Source organism: Pan troglodytes, chromosome 2 (genome assembly GCF_028858775.2).
Source record: "Pan troglodytes isolate AG18354 chromosome 2, NHGRI_mPanTro3-v2.0_pri, whole genome shotgun sequence".
NCBI classification, from domain to species: Eukaryota; Metazoa; Chordata; class Mammalia; order Primates; family Hominidae; genus Pan; species Pan troglodytes.
Genome location: NC_086015.1, coordinates 71,223,933 through 71,240,074, shown reverse-complemented (window position 1 = coordinate 71,240,074; position 16,142 = coordinate 71,223,933). Strand labels below are relative to the sequence as shown.

The window sequence follows — 16,142 nt, the reverse complement described above, 5'->3', positions numbered from 1 at the left end:
TGATTTAGAGTTACAAAACCTGGGTTTAAATCTCATCTCTAAAACTCCTTGGCACTATGACATTAAACAGGAAACACCTAAACCCTTCTAGGCCTTATTATCTGCTCTGGTTGATAGGAATTATTGCCTTCAACTGGGTAGTTTGGCTTCATTTAAATTTACTTAATATTTACACTGTGTGCTAGGACATACGAGCTTGGTGCTTTTTCCATGTATTCATTCTTCGAACCTCACAGCTCAATGAGATACAATATTATTACTTCCATTTTGCAGATGTCATCATTTACCATTTTGAAGAGGTATTAGAATGCCCTGGGACACATTTTTTGGTTGTTCTGTACTCTTTTCCATTTGGACTCACTTCTTGGGTAATATCATCTGGCCTCATGGCTTTAAGTACCAGCTAGATGTCAGTGACTTCCAATTTAATACATTGAGCTCACACCACTTCTTAAATGTTGGATCCACATACCCAACTGCCCACTCAATATCTCAACATTCTCAGGCATATGAGAATGATCTAAGCCAAGCTCGTGATATTCTTCCCCCTCTAAGTGTGATTTTTTTCCAGTTACACCTTTGCTATGGTATTGCCCAAAGTTCGTGTGTTGGAATCTTAATCCCCAAAGCAACAGTGTTGAGAGGTGGGACCTTTAGGAGGTGTTAGGTCATGATGGCCCTGCCCTCATGAATAAATTAATGCCATTATTGCAGGAAAGGGTGTGTTATCACTGCAGTGAGGAGTGGGTGCCTGATAAAAGGATAAGTCTGGCTCCCTCTCCTCCCCACCCACCACGTGCTCTTGCCCTTCCACCTTCCACACTGGGATGATGCTGCAAGTCCCTCGCCAGATGTGGGCCCCTTGACCTTGAACTTCCCAGCCTCCAGAACCATGAGAAATAAATTTATAGTCTTTACAAATTACCCAGTCTCAGGTATTCTGTTACAGCTGATGGACAAAGACAACCCTTCTCAGAAAGTGTTAACTCTGTTCTTTCGATTGCTCACGCCAAAAATCTTGGATTAACTCTTTAATCCTCTCTTAGTCTGACATTCCACATTCATGAAAACAATCCTGCCAGCACTGCCTCTGAACCCCTCTCATCTAGGTTTCTACTGCTACTCCCTAGTCTAAGCCATCATTGTCTCTCACCTGGATTATTTCAGAAGCCTCCTAACTGGTCTCACTACTTCTGACTTTGCCCCATTGTGGTCAGTTCTTAACATAACAGCCAGAGTAGTGCTGCTGGAATATTGTTGGTTGGTGTGTTTCTATTAGTCTGTTCTCACGTTGCTGTAAAGAACTACCTGAGACTGGGTAATTTATAAAGAAAAGAGGTTTAATTGGCTCATAGTTCAACAGGCTGTACAGGAAGTGTGATGGTTAATATTGAGAGTCACTTGAGTGGATGGAAGGATGCAAATTATTGTTCCAGGTTTGTCTGTAAGGGTGTTGCCAGAGGAGATTAACATTTTAATCAGTGGGCTGGGAAAGGCAGACCCACCTTCAATCCATCTGGGTGGCCACATTCTAATCAGCTGCCAGCATGGCCAGAATAAAAGCAGGCAGAAGAACATGGCAAGACTAGATTGGGTAAGTCTTTTGGCCTCCATCTTTCTCCCATGCTGGATGCTTCTTGCCCTTTAACATCAGACACCAAGTTCTTCAGCCTTTGGACTCTGCGACTTACACCAGTGGTTTGCCAGGGTCTCTCCGGCCTTTGGCCACAGACTGAAGGTTGCAGTATTGGATTCTCTACTTTTGAGGTTTTGGGACTCGGACTAGCTTTCTGACTCCTCAGTTTGCAGAATCCCTATTGTGGGACTTCAACTTGTGATCGTGTAAGTCAATTCTCCTAATAAACTTTCCTTCATATATACATCTATACATCTATCCTGTTAGTTCTGTCCCTCTAGAGAACTCTGACTAATACAGGAAGAATGGTCAGGGAGGCCACAAGAAACTTACAATCATGGCGGAAGGCAAAGGCAAACACATCTTCACATGGCCAGGAGAGAGAGAGAGTGAAGGGGGAAGTCTACACACTTTTTTTTTTTTTAATTATACTTTAAGTTCTAGGGTACATGTGCACAACGTGCAGGTTTGTTATATATGTATACATGTGCCATGTTGGTGTGCTGCACCCATTAACTAGTCATTTACATTAGGTATATCTCCTAATGCTATCCCTCCCCACTCCCCCCACCCCATGACAGGCCCCAGTGGGTGATGTTCTCCTTCCTGTGTCCAAGTGTTCTCATTGTTCAATTCCCACCTATAAGGGAGAACATGCGGTGTTTGGTTTTTTGTCCTTGCGATCGTTTGCTGAGAATGATGGTTTCTAGCTTCATCCATGTCCCTACAAAGGACATGAACTCATCATTTTTTATGGCTGCATAGTATTCCATGGTGTATATATGCCACATTTTCTTAATCCAGTCTATCATTGTTGGACATTTGGGTTGGTTCCAAGTCTTTGCTATCGTGAATAGTGCCGCAATAAACATATGTGTGCATGTGTCTTTATAGCAGCATGATTTATAATCCTTTGGGTATATACCCAGTAATGGGATGGCTGGGCCAAATGGTATTTCTAGTTCTAGATCCCTGAGGAATCGCCACACTGACTTCCACAATGGTTGAACCAGTGTACAGCCCCACCAACAGTGGTAAAAGTCTTCCTGTTTCTCCACATCCTCTCCAGCACCTGTTGTTTCCTGACTTTTTAATGATTGCCATTCTAACTGGTGTGAGATGGTATCTCATTGTGGTTTTGATTTGCATTTCTCTGATGGCCAGTGATGATGAGCATTTTTTTCATGTGTCTGTTGGCTGCATAAATGTCTTCTTTTGAGAAGTGTCTGTTCATATCCTTTGCCCACTTTTTGATGGGGTTGTTTTTTTCTTGTAAATTTGTTTGAGTTCTTTGTAGATTCTATTTATTAGCCCTTTGTCAGATGAGTAGATTGCAAAAATTTTCTCCCATTCTGTAGGTTGTCTGTTCACTCTGATGGTAGTTTCTTTTGCTGTGCAGAAGTTCTTTAGTTTAATTAGATCCCATTTGTCAATTTTGGCTTTTGTTGCCAGTGCTTTTGGTGTTTTAGACATGAAATCCTTGCCCATGCCTATGTCCTGAATGGTATTGTCTAGGTTTTCTTCTAGGGTTTTTATGGTTTTAAGTCTAACGTTTAAGTCTTTAATCCATCTTGAATTAATTTTTGTATCAGGTGTAAGGAAGGGATCCAATTTCAGCTTTCTACATATGGCTAGCCAGTTTTCCCAGCACCATTTATTAAATAGGGAATCCTTTCCCCATTTCTTGTTTTTGTCAAGTTTGTCAAAGATGGGATGGTTGTAGATGTGTGGTATTATTTCTGAGGGCTCTGTTCTGTTCCATTGGTCTGTATCTCTGTTTTGATACCAGTACCATGCTGTTTTGGTTACTGTAGCCTTGTAGTATAGTTTGAAGTCAGGTAGTGTGATGCCTCCAGCTTTGTTCTTTTGCCTTAGGATTGTCTTGGCAATGAGGGCTTTTTTTTGGTTCCATATGAACTTTAAAGTGGATTTTTCCAATTCTGTGAAGAAAGTCATTGGTAGCTTGATGGGGATGGCATTGAATCTATAAATTACCTTGGGCAGTATAGCCATTTTCGTGATCTTGATTTTTCCTATCCATGAGCATGGAATGTTCTTCCATTTGTTTGTGTCCTCTTTTATTTCGTTGATCAGTGGTTTGTAGTTCTCCTTGAGGAGGTCCTTCATATCCCTTGTAAGTTGGATTCCTAGGTATTTTATTCTCTTTGAAGAAATTGTGAATGGGAGTTCACTCATGATTTGGCTCTCTGTTTGTCTGTTATTGGTGTATAAGAATGCTTGTGATTTTTGCACATTGATCTTGTATCCTGAGACTTTGCTGAAGTTGCTTATCAGCTTAAGGAGATTTTGGGCTGAGACGATGCAGTTTTCTAAATATACAATCATGTCATCTGCAAACAGGGACAATTTGACTTCCTCTTTTCCTACTTGAATACCCTTTATTTCTTTCTCCTGCCTGATTTCCCTGGCCAGAACTTCCAACACTATGTTGAATAGGAGTGGTGAGAGAGGGCATCCCTGTCTTGTGCCAGTTTTCAAAGGGAATGCTTCCAGTTTTTGCCCATTCAGTATGATATTCGCTGTGGGTTTGTCATAGATAGCTCTTATTATTTTGAGATACATCCCATCAATACCTAATTTATTGAGAGTTTTTAGCATGAAGGGTTGAATTTTGTCAAAGGCCTTTTCTGCATCTATTGAGATAATCCTGCGGTTTTTGTCATTGGTTCGGTTTATATGCTGGATTACATCTATTGATTTGCATATGTTGAACCAGCCTTGCATCCCAGGGATGAAGCCCACTTGATCTTGGTGGATAAGCTTTTTGATGTGCTGCTGGATTCGGTTCGCCAGTATTTTATTGAGGATTTTTGCGTCGATGTTCATCAGGGATGTTGGTCTAAAATTCTCTTTTTTGGTTGTGTCTCTGCCAGGCTTTGGTATCAGGATGATGCTGGCCTCATAAAATGAGTTAGGGAGGATTCCCTCTTTTTCTATTGATTGGAATAGTTTCAGAAGGAATGGTACCAGCTCCTCCTTGTACCTCTGGTAGAATTCGACTGTGAATCCATCTGCTCCTGGACTTTTTTTGATTGGTAGGCTATTAATTATTGCCTGAATTTCAGAGCCTGTTATTGGTCTATTCAGGGATTCAACTTCTTCCTGATTTAGTCTTGGGAGGGTGTATGTGTCCAGGAATTTATCCATTTCTTCTAGATTTTCCAGTTTATTTGCATAGAGGTGTTTATAGTATTCTCTGATGGTAGTTTGTATTTCTGTGGGATCGGTGGTGATATCCCCTTTATCATTTTTTATTGAGTCTATTGATTCTTCTCTCTTTTCTTCTTTATTAGTCTTGCTAGCGGTCTATCAATTTTGTTGATCTTTTCAAAAACTCTCAGACCACAATGCAATCAAACTAGAACTCAGGATTAAGAAACTCACTCAAAACCACTCAACTATGTGGAAACTGAACAACCTGCTCCTGCATCACTACTGGGTACATAACAAAATGAAGGTAGAAATAAAGATGTTCTTTGAAACCAATGAGAACAAAGACACAACATACCAGAATCTCTGGGACACATTTAAAGCAGTGTGTAGAGGGAAATTTATACCACTAAATGCCCACAAAAGAAAGCAGGAAAGATCTAAAATTGACACCCTAACATCACAATTAAAAAAACTAGAGAAGCAAGAGCAAACACATTCAAAAGCTAGCAGAAGGCAAGAAATAACTAGGAAGTCTACAGACTTTTAAACAGCCAGGTCTGGTGAGAACTCACTTGAAACAACACTAGGAGGATGGTGCGAAGCCATTAGAAACCACCCCATGATCCAATCACCTCCCACCAGGTCCCTACCCCAACACTGGGGATTACAATTCAACATGTGATCTGGGTGGGGATACAGGATCAAGCCATGTCAGTGTCCCCCTGCTCTAACCCTCTGATGGTTGCTTATCTCATCAGCATGAAATCCAAGTCCTTACAATTAACTATGAAGACTTTGTGATCTGCCACCTCTTCATGGCCTCTCTGACCTCATCTCCTATTAACCTCACCCTACCTGACTCTTCTCCCTGCCTTCTTGCAGCCTGGCTCCTTCTCTGACACACTGAGCACAGAGCCTTTGTGCTTGCTGCCACTCTGCCTGGGGTTCTCGGCTCTCACATATCCTCTCAGCTCTTTTCCTCACTTCCTTCAGCCTCATCTACGACGTTCTCAGTGAGTGTCTCAAAAAAAAAAAAAAAAACAAGAAAACAAAAAAACAATTCCCAGTCACCCAACTCCAACACTTCTGATCCCCCTTCCCTGATTTACCTTTCTTCTTAACATGCATCATTACATATTTCACTTGTTTCTTACCTGTCTTTCCCTCTAGAATGAGACTGCCACCAGGGCACACATGCCTGTCTGATTCAGAGCTATGCTACCAATGTCTAGTGCCAGTGCCTGACACTGAGTAGGTGCTCAATACATATTTGGGAAATTAATGAATAATGAAACAGAACCTCAAAGAGATTAAGAAATTTTCCTCACTCAAAGAGGTCAAAACAGGCAGGATTATTTGCAATCTGAGTCTTAAGGTCTCTCTGCCATTGGGAAAGGCGGGATGCAGGCTCTTCTGGCTTTGGTCCACTCATGTCTGAAAGCCTCTGAAGTGCTGTTCTTGCCAAAAGGTGTTTTTTAGAACTCTTTGCAAGGGTGCCCCAGTGAGTAAGACCTGCAAGGGTGCCTGGCACATAACAAGCTGACACTGCTAACTCCTGGAGTTCTGTGTATAACCCAAATTCATAGCCCTTGACATAGCCTGTCAGCTTTCACTGTCTTCGCTTCTAAATTTGTATGATCTTAGCATAATTAGCCCAGTTTTTGTCATTCCACAACTGCTAAGTATGCAGTGGCTGTGGCATGTTACGGCTCCTCTCAGAAGCAGGTGACATATGAAATATTTATTAAAAAAACAAGTGCAGGCTTCCTTAATTATTACCACTGACGGCTTTTCTCTCAAAGTCCAGGAGAGGTGAGGCTGTGTACTGCAGAACCGCTTGAATATGATAATGTCCTTTTGATCTTTAATTTTCCTCTTATGCTTCGGAGTACATTTTACAGCTTCTCTGAAAAGCTCCACTCAGCCTCACTGGCTGCTTGTTTAATTTCCCCAATCTGTAATGCCTTTTGTTTTATACTTTGTATTTCATAGGCTGTTACAGATGAATAAATATTGCCCCAACTGCTCTAGCCTTTAAAACTATTATTGCTCATTAATTCTCTTGGCTAGAATTATCCAGAAAATACACACTGTGGTTGTTTCCTGTTTTGTGTATTAACATTAAAAGTATCATTTCTTTCTCTGGGACCCCTGAAGTGTATTCTTAGAAGTGGGGAGACAGGTCTTGGGCACAAGTTAACGACTTCTGGTCTTTGCTATGGAGTGCCTGCTTGTTGCTTAACAGAATTACCAGTTCTTGGATGAGCAAGTCAAATTAGACAGTGAAAAGTACTTTAGCTTTTCACAGGGACCCTGGAGCTCACAGGAGGGAAGTAGATTCAATAAAGACGGTTGGTCTTGCTCTTCTTCTTACCCTGATTCCTACCTCCCTCCTGTCTTCTCTCTGTTTCTTTCCTTTTTTGCCTTTTGTCCCACAGTTCCCTTCTATGCAAATATGGGAAACTCATTTTTAATAAATTGTCACATGTAACAAAGCCCAGGGTGTCACACCTCTACAAAATGCACCCAGAGGACAAAAAGCCTATCCTGTGTGAGGATCATAAGATCATTAACTAGACAGCCATATTGCAACAGGAACACAACATCATGTCTTTTCTCCACTGTCCTAAGCCTGCTTCTTTTTGGAGAAGCTGAAGAAATTGAAATGTATGGACACTTTTTGCATTAAGATCTCAAAATACACTAGTCCCCCTTTGCCTATGGAGGATGTCTTCCAAGACTTCCAGTGGATGCCCAAAACTAAATAGTACCAAACCTTATATAGACTATGTTTTTTCCTGTATATAACTATGATAAAGTTTAGTTTACAAATTAGATACAGTAAGAGATTAACAAAAACTAGTAATAAAATAGGACAGTTATAACAATACCCAGAACAGTGTGCCATTTAAAACTTCTGAATTGTTTATCTCTGAAACTTTCCATTTAGTATTTTGAACCACAGTTGACCATGGGTAACTGAAACCATGGAAAGCTAAACCATGGATGAGGAGGGAACTACTGTAGTCATTTACCCTTTCCCAATGAGAGAAGTAGAAGCTAATGTAATGATCCCTACTTCATAGATGGAGAAGCTGAGAAATTGAGAAGCTAAGGTCAAAAATCAAAGTGGAAACTGAGGGTGAATAGAGGAAGTACTTAATACATACAGAAGAACATATAGGACACAGTTAGACATAAAATACAATAATAAAAAGGATACTGAAAACATGCTATCTGACTCAAGAACTAGAACAGTATTAAAACAATTGAATTTGCCTGAATATACTCTCAAGTTAACTGCACTCTTAAATTTTGTGTTTATTATTTTTGCAAAGTAATATTACCCTATTTGCTTACATTTCTAAACAATACATTTTCTCATTTTGGTTGTTTTCAAGCTTTAAAAAATGGTGACATGTAATAAATGGTTCTGTGACTTAGTTTTTTTCACAAATACAACATGGCCGTATCAGAAACAATACTTGGGGTCTGTTCTAGTCTGTTTTCATACTGCTATAAAGAATTGCCTGAGACTGGGTCATTTATAAAGGAAAGAGGTTTAATTGACTCACAATTCTGCATGGCTGGGGAGGCCTCAGGAAACTTACAATCATGGTGAAAGGTGAAGGTGAAGCAAGGCACCTTCTTCACAAGTTGCTACAAAGGAGAGGGGCCTAGCAAAGGGGAGAAGAGCCCTTACAAAACCATCAGATCTGAGAACTCACTCACTGTCATGAGAACAGCGTGGGAGAAACTACCCCCATGATTCACTTACCTCCACCTGGTCTCTCCCTTGACACATTCGGATTATGGAGATTATAATTCAAGATGAGATTTGGGTGGGGACACAAAACCTAACCATATCAGGATCCAAAAAATTTAAGCACATAAAATGTGGGGTCACATTATTTCCAGACTAATAAAATGATAAGAGCAAGCCCGAAAAGCCAGTGGGCTAGAATTCTGGAAGTTCAGGTGCACCATTCAAATCCACCCTGCTCCTGGTTGCTCTGGTGGCAGTTGTCTGTTCCTATCAGTGGGGACAATTCTGCAGTCTGTTTCAACATTTGGATGACAGTCACCCAGCAGAGCTAACTGACCTGCACTGGTTTGTGATAAGATTATTTTAGGCCACAGAGATTTGGGGTGTTTTTTGAGTGTCTGGTTTGCATTATCCTGATCAATACAGCCCCTTTCTAGCCCAAATAACTTTTTTTCAGATTTTGCCTTATCTGTTTGTCTCTTGATCAGACTCACTAGAGATTTGTTGACTTTTCTAGTCTTTTCAAAGAACTGACTTTTGACTTAATGAATTATCTCTATTTAAACCTTATATTTTTTATTTTGCTTTACAATTTTTTCTTCTATTTCCCTTGAGTCTATGTGGTTGTTGTTGGTTTTAGTTCTTTAACTAATTGCTTAGCTCATTAATTTTCAGCCTTTCTTTTTTTTCTTATATATATATCTAGAGCCATAAATTGTTTTTTATTATTATACTTTAAGTTTTAGGGTACATGTGCACAATGTGCAGGTTAGTTACATATGTATACATGTGCCATGCTGGTGTGCTGCACCCATTAACTCGTCATTTAGCATTAGGTGTATCTCCTAATGCTATCCCTCCCCCCTCCCCCCACCCCACAACAGTCCCCAGAGTGTGATGTTCCCCTTCCTGTGTCCATGTGTTCTCATTGTTCAATTCTCACCTATAAGTGAGAACATGCGGTGTTTGGTTTTTTGTCCTTGTGAAAGTTTACTGGGAATGATGATTTCCAATTTCATCCATGTCCCTACAAAGGACATGAACTCATCCTTTTTTATGGCTGCATAGTATTCCCTGGTGTATATCTGCCACATTTTCTAAATCCAGTCTATCATTGTTGGACATTTGGGTTGGTTCCAAGTCTTTGCTATTGTGAATAGTGCTGCAATAAACATACTTGTGCATGTGTCTTTATAGCAGCACGATTTATAGTCCTTTGGGTCTATACCCAGTAATGGGATGGCTGGGTCAAATGGTATTTCTAGTTCTAGATCCCTGAGGAATCTCCACACTGACTTCCACAACGGTTGAAGTAGTTTGCAGTCCCACCAACAGTGTAAAAGTGTTCCTATTTCTCCACATCCTCTCCAGCACCTGTTGTTTCCTGACTTTTTAATGATTGCCATTCTAACTGGTGTGAGATGGTATCTCATTGTGGTTTTGATTTGCATTTCTCTGATGGCCAGTGATGATGAGCATTTTTTCATGTGTCTTTTGGCTGCATAAATGTTTGAAGCACTAGTTTTGGTCCATGTCACAAGTCTCGATTTGTAGTTATATCAGTTAGAATAGTATACACAAGCTGCAGTAATAAACATCTCCAAATTCTTGTTTGGTTAAAACAACTAAGGTTGTTTCTAACAAGTTCACAGTTGATGCCGATGATGTTGGTTCACGGACCACACTTTGAAATACACTGCTTTAAATTCATCTTTCCTCCTTACTAAATGGTACCTTAAGCTTAGTAATAGCTATGAAATAAGCTATGTACCTTAATTTATGAAATAGATAAGTATCCTCTGTCCTGGAAGTCACTTATTCCTTTTTGTTATCTGGTCAGACATCCTCTGAGGACTTATCATGAAGGTATTAATCCTCCCTTCTGGGTAGGGAATTTGAGGCAGAAAGAAGTTTCCTACCAAGGCAGTAGCAGGTATTTAGCCCTGGATGCTGACCTGACATGGCCTTGTTCAATCATCCAAGCCACATGTAAAGGCATTTCACAGAGCTCACGGAGTGTGCCACTCCAGACCCCATCCTTTTCCCTGACCTGCCCACCTTGAAAGGCACCCAACAAATTGAAACTCTGTTGGGTAGGTTAAATCTTACTATATCTACCAAACCTGCATTCCACTTAAACGAGGGTCCTTACTCATAAATCAACATCGGAGCACCCTATGAACCTATCCCACCACTGATTGGGTCAGAGGCAAACAGCCAAGTGGGAAATCTCCATGCAACAAGAATAATGAGGATTAACTGGACAGCTCAGGTTCTTATTCCCATGTAGCCAGAGGTATCATAGTTCCTGTTCTTTGCATGATACCAGATTATAAAGTTCTTCATGTACAAAAAGTTGAAAATTTTATTCTTGTGCACTTGTGGTGCCAGCTACTCTGGAGGCTGAGGTGGGAGGATCACCTGAGCCCAGGTGGTCAAGGATACAGTGAGCCATGATTGGGCCACTGCTCTCCAGCGTCGGTACAGAGACCTTGTCTCAAAAAACAAAAAAAAAAAAAAAAAAAGAGAGAGAGAGAGACAGAGAGACTTTTTTCCAACTCTAGGCTCATAAGAACATAATTCTTGACTGTTCAAAAGGCAGTGGCCATACCAAGGATGAGAAGTAGGAATGGTCTGCCGCTGGGCAGAAATGAGTACTTTAAAATTGCCTGCAAGGTGATAATTAAAAAAAAAAAAGAAACAGACTTGTGGGTTTTATTATTGTTTACACATTTTCTATAGGTAAGACACCATCTTATTATCTGTATCTGAGACTGAGTACTCTCACCAGCTACCGCCACTGTCAAAAGGACAGGCTTCTAGGGGTTGAGGGCAGGGGGTGATGAGCAAGAGTTGGGCTTTCCATCATTGGGATTAGAGGGGAGGGTGTATATCCCTCCATGCAGCACCTAGGGGAGGCAGCCCTATGACAGTGGTGGCATGTGCATGTCTGGAGCATGAGGACTATATACTGTGACTTTGGGAGCCAAATCCTAAAGTGAGTGGATGCCATGAGCATATCTGAATGAATTTGGGGGAATTTAGTCAAGGAACATTCTAGCTGCTGTCCATAATGAACTATGAATATCAGAATCTCTTCCCCAACCTCACTGGACTTCCATAGGTTCCAGGGTTCTTATTTATCCATTTCTCTGAAATGACTAAGATTAGATTTCTACCAATGTGGTAATGGGGGGTGGTGATATTAGATTTGATCTAATTTAGAAAAATTAGGGAATGTGATGTTTCCTGTGTTTGTGTGTCGAGAAGCAGTCATAGCTCTTATGCTATCTTGCTTTTTTCCATATTTGTTCTTCTAATAACTCCCATGGCTTGAGGAAACCTGAGTGATCCTTTATTCCTTGGAGATAAAAGGGGTCAGCCTGACTTGGAAACATATCTCAAAATGCATCTTCCCCCAAATAGCTGTTTGCTGTGTTCAAGTTAAAGGGAGAAATACCCCAGTTTCAGGTAGAAGTTAGAGTCTCGGGAAATTAATCACCAGCACCAATTTTTTCCTCCCAGTGGTATCTAGCAGGCCCCCTTTCGTGTTCACTGAGACATTCTGCACAGTAATAAGCAGGAACCTGAGTGTCCTGAGGAGGAGGAGGAAAACCGTTTCTCTACAAATATAGGGCATCTCGTCCTCCCGTTCCTACTGAAGCTTATTCGGCAGGTCATCATTTTTCCATAGCCTGTTTGATCCCTCTGGACAGTATGCCACGGCCCTCCTTCAGTGACTGTTGATGTTGCCAGCCCAGCCTGTGTCCCTGCAAAGCAAGATCAGTGCCTCCCTGACCTTGAAGCCACCATCAGATTATTGTTGGGTTCTCAAATTCTTTAATAGTAGGCTTTCAGAAGCCCACATTGGCTCATGCCTGGGAATGAATTTTTCCCCCAACACAGAAGAAAATTCAGAGACTGTTAATGTTATTATCCTGAATGATACAGAGTTCATTTGGGGCTTTAATTAGAAAGATTTGAATTCTTACCCCATGATCAAATATTCTTTATCATCCAGAGAATTAGGACTTGGCCACAGCAACTATATCAATTCAGGGTCTCAGAAAAGGCTGAAAAGTAAAAGTAGTCTATTTTCTGAATTCACTCATCTTTTGAGGGCATTTTCTCTGGTCCCAGTGCTCCATATTTCTTTGGGGCAATAAGAGAACCCAACCCCACCTCCATTCTGGCCTTAATTTTTTTGAAACTCTTCCTTCCCTGAAAGATACATTAAAATTCATCTGAATTGATGTAATGCTGGGATAAATTTAAGATTAGGTTAGAATAGCTAGTATATTGATGTATTGCTGCAAAAAAATCAGTCCACAATTTGGTGGCTTAAAGCAGCAATATTGATATATTATTACTTCCAGTTTCTATTGCTCAGTTCTTGCTTTAGTCCTTGCACAGTTGCAGTCCTATATTGGCCAGGGCTACAGTCATTTGAAGGCTTGAGTGGGGTGGAAGGACCTACATCCTACATGACTCATTTACATGCCTGACAATGTGATGCTGGCTGTTGGTTGGAGCTCCAATTCCTCTCTACTATGTTGCGTGAGAGTTCTCAATGCATGGCAGCTGGCTTTCCCAATATGAGTGACCCAAGACCAAGGTAGAAATTGTGATGCCTTTTATGTCCTGGCTTTGGAAATCACTGCCACTTTCCCTGTATTCTATTGGTAGAGACAAAAGTATGCCCAGGTTCAAAGGGAGAGAACATTGACCCTAATGCCTGAGGGAGGAGTGTCAAGGTCACACTGTAAGAAGAGCATGTGGAATGGGATATGTATCATTGCAGCCATTTCTGGAAAACATAATCTGCCATAATGGCTAATAAAAAGTGCCATGAGTGTCCCAGGGGTAATTATTGAAAACAGGGGTTACTTAGGTTTTTTAGGGTACAAAGCCTTATCACAAAGCCCGAAGAGATAATGTTGGAAATAGGGTAGTTGCTTGCGATGTAATGTAGGATAGCAACCAGAAACCATATATGAGAGATTCAGAAATGAGTGGGATTTAGAATCTGACTTAGGAGATCTCACAAGTGTAAAAAAAAAAAAGGGCAAAATATTAGGATTTACAATTTGAGAATGCTCCACTCTTCTCTCCTCCCCACATTTGCTTAAAATAAAATGTTCTCAGACAGTTTTGGCTTAGGGAAGCTCTGACTTCAGAAGACAGGTTCTTGGGGCTTTGGGAATGCAGAGTTAAGAAAAAGGGGCTGGGAGAGTGGGGGGAGAGTGGAGAGTAAAATGGAAAGAATGCAGGGAAAGGTAAAGGATTTAGGCCTACAGTAGTGAGCTGATCTACTAGTGGCCTGAGATGAAGGAGGAGTTGGGAGTATAGTCTGACATTTGTTACAGAGCAGTTGGCTGTGAAGGTAGGTGAGGAAAGAGGATTTCAGGTGTTTGGACTGTGCATTTGATATGTTTTAGAGTTCTTGATGGATTTGGCCAAAGAAAGGGATTCCCTTTAGGTTAATTTTGCCCCCTGAACTGTACTTCTGTACTTTTGGAAAGGGATTCATCTCAAAAACAATCACTTGGGTGTTGGGGTTCAAGAGCTCAGAAATGAAAAGTGTCATTAACAGTGTGGTCTCTGAAGTCCCATAGATCTGGGTACAAATCCTGGCTTATCACAAACTAGCTTTGGGGCTTGGGACAAATTCTCTACATGCCTACCTCCAGTCAAGTGAGGTAGTATGTTTCTAAGTCTTCTCTATTAAAATGTTTTCTCCAGCATTTTAAATACTAGACCTTGTGCAGTAGATTCAGCCCCAAATCATATGACTTCCTACAGTATGGCATACAGGCAAAATCAGGGCTTTGAAAAACAGTCTCTGAGACAGAATAATAAGAAGAGCCACTTAAAATAGAGATTATCCAGCAAATCCAGGGCAAAGGACTCTTCGTTTAAGACAATTAAAGTTTTTCAGCCTTTGCTGTGGAAACTGGGGCATGCTACCTGGCTCTTCAGCTTCTATGTGGCATAACATTCGCATCAGGGAGGAAAAAAAGTTGTAAAATAATTAAGAAAAATCGTGCTAAAATCTTAATTCTTTCAAAAACACCCAAACTCTAATATGTCCTGATTAGATTTTAACTTTTCTTCCAGGCTATTTAAAGTGAAAGTGAAGGTGGAAACTGAGACCAAATATCCACTTTCCCCTCAAACTTACAGTTTTATTCTGGAAACATGTTCAGACTTTTTTTTTTTCCATTGGAAGCTTAGATGGTGTTTTCCCTCTCTGGTATAAAAAGGAAGCGTTTCAATATGACTCGTATGTAATTTGAAATTATTTTGTAAAGATTTTACTTTTTTTCTATCCTTTTTTCTAACCTGTAGGATTATACTGGCTATAATCTAGGGTCTTATGTTGCTGAAGGTAATAATGACAGTAACTGAATATGAAAAACCTGTAATATTCTGAAGCCTTCATCTGCCCTGAAATTGGTTATTTCTTCCTTCCTTTTTTCCTTTCCTCTCCTCCTCTTTCTCTGAGCATCATCTACATGGCTACATCTCTGCCATTTTTTGAGCCAGTCGCAAGGCCCAGAACTTTTCACATATTCTCTCATTTAATTTTCATGACAACTCTCTAAGTCTCATTTTATTATCTCCAGCTTAGATGTGGAAAAATATGAACCAATATTGACACATTATTAAATGGAATTCATAGTTTGTGTTAAGGTTCGGCGTTGTACGTTCTATGGATTTTGACAAATGCATAATGTCGTGTATCCACCATTACAGTATCATTTAGAAGAGTTTTCTGACCTAATAAATAGTTTCTGTGTTCTACCTATTCATCCTTGCCCCCACCTCTCTGAGCCCCTGGCAACTGCTTCTATTTTCACTGTCAAATTGTTTTGCCTTTTCCAGAATGTCACATGGTTAGAATCATACAGTACAATCTGCAGGGTAATTTGGCTGGCTGGAGATCCAGGGAAGGGCTGATGCTGCAGTTTGACTTTGAAGGCAGTCTCCTGGCAAAATTCCTTTTTCATCAGGGAACCTCAGTCTTTTTCTATTGAGGCCTTCAGCTGATTGGAGGAGATCCACCCACGTTATAAAGGGTAATCTGCTTTACTCAAAGTCTACTGATTTAAATGTTAATCTCAGCTAAAAAAAAATACATTCACAGAAACATTTTGAATAATGTTTATCCAAATACCGGGGTCCCATGACCTAGCCAAGTTGACACATTAACCATCATACTTAGCGTGTGAATTTAAAGTCTCTTCAATGTTTGTTTGTGACTTCATAGCTCATTTCTTTTTACAGCTGAATAACACTCCATCATATGGATGTACCACAGTTGTTGATGAACATCTTGGTTGCCTCCAGTTTTGGGCAATTATGAATAAAGCTGCTATAAACATTCATGTGCAGGTTTTTGTGTGGACATAATGCTGGATGATATGGTAAGACTACATGTATCTTTGTAAGAAACTGCCAGTTCTGGAGTGGCTGTACCATGTTGTATTTCCACTAGCAATGAATGAAGGTTCCTATTGTTCCATATCTTCAGCAGCATTTGGTATTGTCAGTATTTTTTAGCCG

The 16,142-nt window shown here is 40.4% G+C and overlaps 1 protein-coding gene across 5 annotated transcripts in view; it reads left to right on the top strand.

Annotated features, from left to right (window-relative positions):
• SUCLG2 (succinate-CoA ligase GDP-forming subunit beta) overlaps window positions 1-16,142 on the top strand; it is a 426,327-nt gene that overhangs the window by 376,393 nt on the left and 33,792 nt on the right. The window contains exons 12-13 of one of the 5 annotated variants that reach the window (XR_010155638.1): window positions 15,462-15,655; window positions 15,864-16,003. The exons of the other annotated variants lie outside the window; for them this stretch is intronic. The gene's annotated coding sequence lies outside the window, so the exon portion shown is untranslated. The remainder of the gene's footprint in view (window positions 1-15,461; window positions 15,656-15,863; window positions 16,004-16,142) is intronic. 5 annotated transcript variants of the gene reach the window in all.